This window comes from Myodes glareolus, chromosome 1, assembly GCF_982192425.1.
Source record: "Myodes glareolus chromosome 1, mMyoGla1.1, whole genome shotgun sequence".
Classification (NCBI taxonomy): domain Eukaryota; kingdom Metazoa; phylum Chordata; class Mammalia; order Rodentia; family Cricetidae; genus Myodes; species Myodes glareolus.
Genome location: NC_142026.1, coordinates 50506156 through 50514585, shown reverse-complemented (window position 1 = coordinate 50514585; position 8430 = coordinate 50506156).

Below are 8430 nucleotides of genomic sequence, written 5' to 3'. Positions count from 1 at the left end.
AGAATAAGCTCAAGGCTCAGAGCGTGAAGTGACCCTCACCCTCTCAGACCTGACCTTCAGTCAACCTTCCTTCCGCCTGTACTGCTGGATCCAGTGCTCTTTCTCACCCCAGGCCCTTGGAACTTTCTGTGTGTACTTTCTCCTGACCCTTACCAGCGGTTTGTGCTTCCAGGAAAACTTTGGAAAGTCTTGGGTGACCACTTCATCTCCAGTACACCTTTTCCCAGGACCTTTTCCCAGCACACCTTTTGCCAGGACCTTTTCCCAGCACACCTTTTCTCCAGTGTCTTTGCCTTGCTGTGGCAAAGTGCTTTTGTTTCCTTGAGCCTCTTGTTCACTGATCTCATGTCCCCTTCCCCCTCGTCTATTTTGTTCAATGTTGACCTCTAGACAGTGTCTAGACCAAGAGGGACACTTGCCTCATGTTAGAGAAAAACATGCTGACCCAAATCTGTGGAGCATACAGGATAGAGAGAACATTGAACAATGACTGTCAGGTGGCAAAGACCTTCCCTCCTCAACTTGTAGCACGTGTAATACCTCTGTGGCCCTTCCTTAGAGTAAGCCTGCCTGTCTCCTCTCCTTCAGTGGCTGTTGTCTGGAAGTCAAGCAGGGTGTACCCTTCCCACGGGTCCTGACTAGCACATTGGTGATGTTGCAGGCTTCTGAGATGATCTGGTCATATGCAAGCGGAGGCCAAAACCCTAGATTCTCCCAGCCCTGTTGATAACAACAGCAGAAGGCAAGCTTAACAAGATACAATTTTGCATTGAGCTCTTTAAAGTTAAAGCCCATCCTCATGAATCTAACAATCAGCCTTTCATGTTGGATCCACAACGACCCTAGTTTACAGACCACCGCTATCTACTGTCTACACTCGCTGTGCCGACTAAGGGAAGCAGATGAATCAGTACCAGGTCTGGCACACAGTAAATGCTCAATAAAGGCTGTATTGTAGCCGCAATAGTTTCTTTACGGTTTCATCAACAAAAGATGAGAGTGCCAGATACTTCATGTCCTAACAATAAAATAGATGAGTTAAAGACTACACAGTAAAAATCACAACTCACTGACCCTTCTGACAGCATACAAGCATCCCACACTCAAGAAGGCAAAATACAAGTTGGACGTGGTAGCACACACCTTTAATCCCAGCACTGGAGAGGTAGAGACTGAGGTAGGCAGATCTCTGAGAGTTCAAGCCTGCTCTACAGATCAAGTTCCAGGACAGCTGGTGCTACACAGAGAAACCCTGTCTCAAGGGGGAAAAATTTTTTGAGCCTAAACCTGCATAGTGGTGCATGCCTTTAATTCCATCACGGGGGAGGCAGAGGCAGGTAGACTTCTGTGAGTTTGAAGCCAGCCTGGTCTACAGACTGAGCCTATCCTGAGCTATGTAATTTTTTTCTGTCTTAAGAAAACAAAAATTAGCCAGGTGGTGGTGGTCTACACCGTTAGTCCTAATACTTGGGAGGTAGAGGCAGGTGACTCTCTGAGTTCAAGGCCAACCTGGTCTACAGAACAAGTTCCAGGAAAGCCCAGGACTACATAGAGAAACCCTGTCTCAAATAATAAATAATAAATCAATATGAAAAAGAAAAACCAGGAAAGGCAGGTGGTCGAATACATATGATTATGGACACAGGCCCTGGGTCCAGTTCTCAGCACTCCACAGTGGAGGACAGCAATGGTCACGGAGTAGAGAAAATAGGAGTTATGTCTGCAGTAAAGGATAATAACCAGGGAAGGGTTCGGGGAAAGTTCTGGGATCCAGACACACTTTACCTCATGATTTCAAGAAACAAGCAAAAAACTGAAACAAAACGAAATTTGTTTTATCCTCCTTGCCCAGCACTTTCTACAGCTTAGCCCAACCTTCCTAGAGCATTCTGAACATTCATATGAACTCAGTGGGACACAGTGCTCTAACATTGGCTTATTTTTATTAAGATTTTATTTTTATTTGTGTGTGTGTGTGTGTGTGTGTGTGTGAGAGAGAGAGAGAGAGAGAGAGAGAGAGAGAGAATGTACGCCACACTCGGTGTCAATGGAGGCCAGAAGAAGGCGTTGGATCCCCTAAAATTTAGTTCCAGGTGGTTATTAACTGCTCAACTTGGATCTTAACCAAATCGTCTCTTCAGTCCCTGAAAGGTTCATTTTACAGCAACATATTGCAGTGGTATGCGTTTGCATTGTGAAGTCAAGCAGTCCGCTGTGTAAGATCCAGTCAGTGACACCTATCTACCATCAGTGAGTTTTTATGATACAAATTCAAGTAGTTGTGAGCCGCTATGTGGGCAATAGGAATGAAATCAGCAGCTAGTCCTTTTAACCGCTGAACCATCTTTCCAACCCCAGTAATTGTTTTTTTTGTTTGTTTGTTTGTTTTTTTGTTTCTCTGTCTCTTTTAAGCCTGACCTGGAACTAGCTCTTGTAGACCAGGCTGGCCTCTCAAACTCACAGAGATCCGCCTGTCTCTGCCTCTGGAGTGCTGGGATTAAAGGCGTGCGCCTCCACTGGTAATTGTTTTTCAAAGATCGAAACCAAGAAAAGCCAGATTTGAATTTCAGTTTATTTAGGAAGAGAGGCAGTCATGTGGATTGGCAGTTGCTATTCAGAGCAGTAAAGACTGAGATGAGAAAATTCTGGGGGCTATGACTTCAAATGGGGACGAATGCCTAGAGGGCTTTACGGAAGAATAAACAGCCAGTGAGCGGCCCAGGGCTAGGAAAAGCAAGCCTTTAGAACTCACTGATGGCCATTCCATCCTGGGATGGTTGGCTCTGAGGTATACAAGCTCATTTCCTTTTGTCCCTACATGGGGTCCAGAGCACGTGACAGAACACAGTCTTGAGGGAGACTCTGGAAAAAGCATGGAGCCCACAGCCCTCACACACTGCCTTTGAGACAAGATCCAGCTGCTACGTAGAGTAGGTAGCACCTCTCCTCTTTCGGGAGTCTTCTGGATTGTTCACGGACTCCCTGGGCTCCCGTTATCTGCAAATGGATGTGATTCTAACTGTCCAGTCTTCCAGAGTTACTGTGAGGATCCAGATACCCATGTCTTCTAAGCTCTTCCAACAGAGTCTGACAACAGGGGCCCAGACATGATCACTATTCACAAGGCAAGCCCGAGGTCTGGGGTTTAGCTTCATATGTGGCCCAGGCCCTGATTATGGTGGAGAGGTAGAAGCAGGAGCCAGGATATGAAATTTACAGAGAAGGAAGTTCAGAAAAATATGCTATTCTAACATGGGGGCCTTGGACAGACTTCAGAGATGAAACCTTCACCAGCTCCTAAAAGGAATCTCTCTCTCAGTGTGTGTGGGGGTGTGTGTGTGAGTGGTGGGTGTGTGTGGTTGGTGTGTGGGTGTGTGTGGTGTGTGGAGGGTGTATGGTGTATGTGTGTGTGGTTGGTGGGTGTGTGTGTCTGTGGGGGGGTGGGATATGTGGTGTGTGTGTGGTTGTGTTTGTGGGGGTGTGGTGTGTGTATGTGTGGTTGGTGTGTGTCTGTGTATGTGTGAGGGTGTAGTGGTGTGGTGTATGTATGTGTGGTTGGGGTGTGTGTGGTATGTATCTGTGTGTGTACGGTGTGTGGTGTGTGTGAGAGTGTGGTGGTGGGGTGTGGTATGTGTGAGGGTGTAGTGGTGGGGTTGGGTGTGTGTGAGAGTGTGGTGGTGGGGTTGGGTGTGTGTGGGAGTGTGGTGGTGGAGTGGGGTGTGTGTACGTGTGGTTGGTGTGAGTGTGGTGTATGTCTGTGTGTGTGTGTGGTGTGTTTATGCATGCGTGTATTTCAGTACTTGGGCTGGAACTCAGAGTCTCACATATGCAAAGTAATCTCACTACTGAGGTAGTCCCCAGCCTATCTTAAATGTGTTTAAATAGAAAATTAAGAGGCTCTGCTAGTTGGAGAAGTTTACCCAGGGAAAGTGAGGCCCCAAATCTGTGATCCCCAAGGCTTCCTTGCTGTGCCTACCCAGCTCATACTGCCACACTTGAGCCTCACAGTGGGGAGACTACAGAGGTGGTCCTAGCTCTGTCCTAACTCTCTATCAGGGCGCACAGCCAGCCAATGCTGCTCTAAGGAGGACGCTAGGATCAATGAAAAATTAAATTAAAATCACCCTTTCGGCCTAGTGTAGCATAGAAGAGAGGTGACAGCTGATGCATATGGATTCTGAGCCAAGCTCTGGTTTGCGAGGATCAGAGGCTAATTTGCAGATACTTTGAGAAGTGAGGCTGTGCTAGCATGCTGAGTGTTGGGGGGCATATATGCAGCAAACCTTTACTGCCTCAGCCCAGGCAAAGGCACAAGGGTGCTTTGTTCTGTATCCGAAGTCCATATCCCCAGCTTTCAGTTAAATCTCCTCATTTTGGGCTGTCTGAAGACAGACACAGCTGCAAAGTGGAGGTGGGGCTTGAGGGAGAAGGCTCGACTCTCAGTTCTGGTCAGAGATCAACATTTTTCTCTAAGCACCACCCTCTGAGACACTTTGGTGGGAGACAGAGCCTTGGCCAATCAGAGCACCACATTCCTGGTTGTGCGATTGGTTTTTGCACAGGCCTATGGCCCAAGCTGAGCCAATGACATTCCTCAGGAGTTGCTAGGCTGGCTGGAAGTGGGCTTGCAGCCACGAGGCCATCTTGCCACATAAGTTGACCTGCTTTGGAGGAAACTCTTCCTGGAGAGCAGAGCAGGGGGAGTGCTGGGAGGCAGGTTTCCGATTTGTTGAGTCCCTGTGTCCAATCAAGCTTAAGGCTGGATTACTAGGAACTTCCTGGATGCTGGAACCAATCAATTATTTTCATGTATTGACTTAGCTAGTTGGGATTGGGTTTCTTATCTTATGCCACTAAAAATCAGGGTTGTCACGAGTGAGTGAGAGAGTGGGGAACGGTCAGGTGTTGCCGTGAGCCTCAGAGTCCCCAAGGCCGTGGTCCTCCCCGACAAGGCCCGCAAAGCCATAGACACTTTGCTTTGTGGGTGCCAGGCCTAGGTACAAAACATCCCTCGGTCACGTTGGAATCCATTTACAATCAGCCTGGCAACCGACAGAAGTCACACACAGACAGGTGCTGGCAGCCCACTGAAAAATAGCAAAATTTTGAATTCCTGTATGCATGGAAGGTTTCTGAGCCGTAGAACAATGGAATAACTTGGCAAAGTTGAGCCCACATCTGTGCAGAACAACTGCAGGAAGCCCCCCGTGTGAAAAGTTCCTTCTCTTCACATCGTTATTATTATTAATATCATCATCATCTTTTTTTCCTAATTTAGGGATCAACCTGGGCTCCTTGCTCATGTGGCTTTGAAACCCCACCTAGGAAGGAATTCAGGCTGACTCAGAGCCTGGAGGGCTGAGATTAAAGGGAGGAAGCCTGGAGGAGGAGGAGGCAGCTAGGCCTGTCCCTGAGCGCCAGTAGAGGCCATCCCAGACTCTGGAAGCCTGCCTTTGCTGTGTAAATAAATGGGTGGAAGAACAGATAGAGGACAAAGGGATGCTCTTCAGGACACCGGTCCAGGAGGTGATAGGAAGCCCAGGGAAGTCGAGCGAGCCTGTGGAGTCCAGTGCCCAGCACATTCTTTTGCTGTTATTAGAGACACAAAAGTCTATTCCACTCGTGAGGGCAGGCTTCCCCCTCCCTCCTCCACCGTTCTGGGTTCCGAGGGCCTCTCCACCTTCGACCTCTCATTACAAATTATTTTTCCCACTTCAGCCCACATGTTTGCAAAGGGAAACCTCCTGTCTCTGCCCTAAATGGAAAGCCAGCATCCCTAGACACAAGGAAAGGGAAGTAACAAGATAGTTGTGGCTGAAGTGGACACATCCAGGCAGAGCCTGCTGCCTGCCCCGGGCTGTTTAAAGCAGGAGATGATTGTGAGACGTCACTGACACAAGGTTCCTGGAATAGTCAAACTCACAGGGACAGAGAGTTGAGTGCTGGCTGCCAGTGCCTGGGGAGAGGAGAGAGGAGAGTCATTGTTTAGTGGGGATCAAATTCCAGCGGGGCAAGATGAAAAGAGATGTGGATGGACAGAGATAATAATGACTGTACAGGAACATTAAGGCCATTTAAAGACTGTGAGGGTGGCGCTGGAGAGATGGCCAGGTGGTTAAGAGCAGGTTCTGCTCCTGAAAAGGATCTGAGTTCAATTCCCAGCATCCATGCAGCGCAGCTCCCAAAAGTCAAAATGTCAGCTACAGGGACACTAGATACCTCTGGCATCTGTGGGCAGTGGCTCTCACCTGCATGAGCCTCAACACAGACCTATATACATGCACATAATTTAAAATGTGAAAATCTAGAGTCGGCTAGTCCAGGCAGTGGTGGTGCATACCTTTACTGCAAGCACTCAGGAGCCAGAGGATAGGTGAATCTCTGTGAGTTTGAGGCCAGCCTGGTCTACAAGAGCTAGTTCCAGGACAGCTAGGGCTGTTATACAGAGAAACTTTGTCTTGAAAAACAAACAAACAAAAAACGTAGGCCAGGCATGGTGGCACAAATGCCACTACTTGTGAAACAGAGATAGACTGCTATGAGTTCAAGGCCAACCTGCTTTATATAGTGAGTTCCAGGACAGCTAGGGATATATATGGGAGTATGTAGACCCTATTTCAAAATAAACAAGCAAAATTTGAAGGGGCAGGGGGCATGGCTCGGCAGCAGAGTGCTTGCTTAGCTGGGGTTCCATCCCTGACACCACATGTGATCCTGAACAACAAGCACCCCCAAACAAGCAGTAATGTGAACTTGTATGTCTACAACCTCAGCATTCAGGATTCTGAAACTGGAGGGTCAAGAGTTCAAGGCTGGCCTGGGTTACATATTGAGACCTTGTCTCAAAGGGAAACAAATCAAACATCACAAAATTGGTTATTCTGGGTTGGGTCTAAGGGAAAGGACCCGATGGTGAGTGGGGGACAAAGGGTGGGGATTCCAGAGACAGCCTGTGGCTCTGGAGAAGGTGTCCTACAGGAATGGCAGAAGAGGCTGGTGAATCCACACAGAACTGTCCCTTTGCTGTAGAGGAATGCCCCGATGTGAGCCTCAGCTCCTGCATTCCTGTTTTGTTGTGGCCTGGGGAATCACTTCACCTTTGGGGGCCTTCAATAGTTAGGAGGTGGATATTCTTCAGGGAAGCTGGGAGGAGACATCTTTAGAGTCTGTTTCTTCTGCCTACAAGGAATCTTTTCCTAGACTTGCTCTGTTCAAAATTTGTGAATTTATTTATTTTACATGTTTTGCCTGCATGTGTATCTCTACATTTCATGCATGTCTAGTACCTACAGAACCCAGAAGAAGGGATTAGAATCCTCTGGAGCTGGAGTTATAGATGGTTGTGAACTGCCTTGTAGATGCTAGGAATTGAACCCAGGTCCTCTGGAAGATCAGCCAATGCTATTAAATGCTGTTATGTCTTTTTTGGGGGCGGGGGATGAGTTTCGAGACAAAGTTTCTCTGTAGCTTTGGAGCCTGTCCTGGAGCTAGCTCTTGTAGACCAGGCTGGCCTCGAACTCACAGAGATCTGCCTGCCTTTGCCTCCCGAGTGCTGGGATTAAAGGCATGTGCCACCACCACCTGGCAAAGGCTGTTATGTCTTTAGCCAGTTGTCTGATTAATTTCTGGAGGGGAGATAGAAGATTTTATTTCTTATTTTGGGGCTAGCTAACTACATTCCTTGTAATCGTGTCCTTCACACTACTGGATTAACAGAAGGGACTTGGTGATTGTGTCCTTGCTCTGGGACACAAGTGGTCTTGCACACAGTGTTTATTTAACACATTGAGTTCTGTCCTGAGGACAGGAAGGTGATCCAGTCATCCTGCTCTCAAGATGCTATGGCAAGGCAAAGAGTCTACCATTCATGACAAGACACATACAAGACTGGCTATGGTGGTATGTGCCTATCACCCCAGCACTCAGACTTCGATGTGAGTATCATGAATGCTTGGCTAGCCTGGACTACATAGTGATACCCCGTTAACAAAACGAAACACCTGGCGCTCGAGAGATGGTTTGCTCAGTGATTAAGAGCAATTGCTGCTCTTGCAGAGGATTTGGGTTTGGTTACAAGCACCCCATCAGGTGGCTCATGCCATCTGTAACTACAGTTCTAGAAGAACACTGTTTACAAAAACAAAAAAGATGCTATTTTGACAGAGTCTCATTATGTATCTCCTTTAACCCCAGATCCTGTTGCCTCAGCCTCCCCAGCGTTAAGGTTTGGGGTATATTTCACCACACTCGGTGCTCTCTATCCCCCCCCTTTTTTTTAAGACAGGATTTTTCTGTGTAGCTCGGCTGTCCTGGAACTCTGTAGACCAGGCTGGCCTCAGACCTTAGTGCCCATAACTCCCTCTGCAGGAGCTCCTGATGCCTGAACCTCCGCCTCAGCCATGCCCACTACACATCTCCACTCACCTCTAA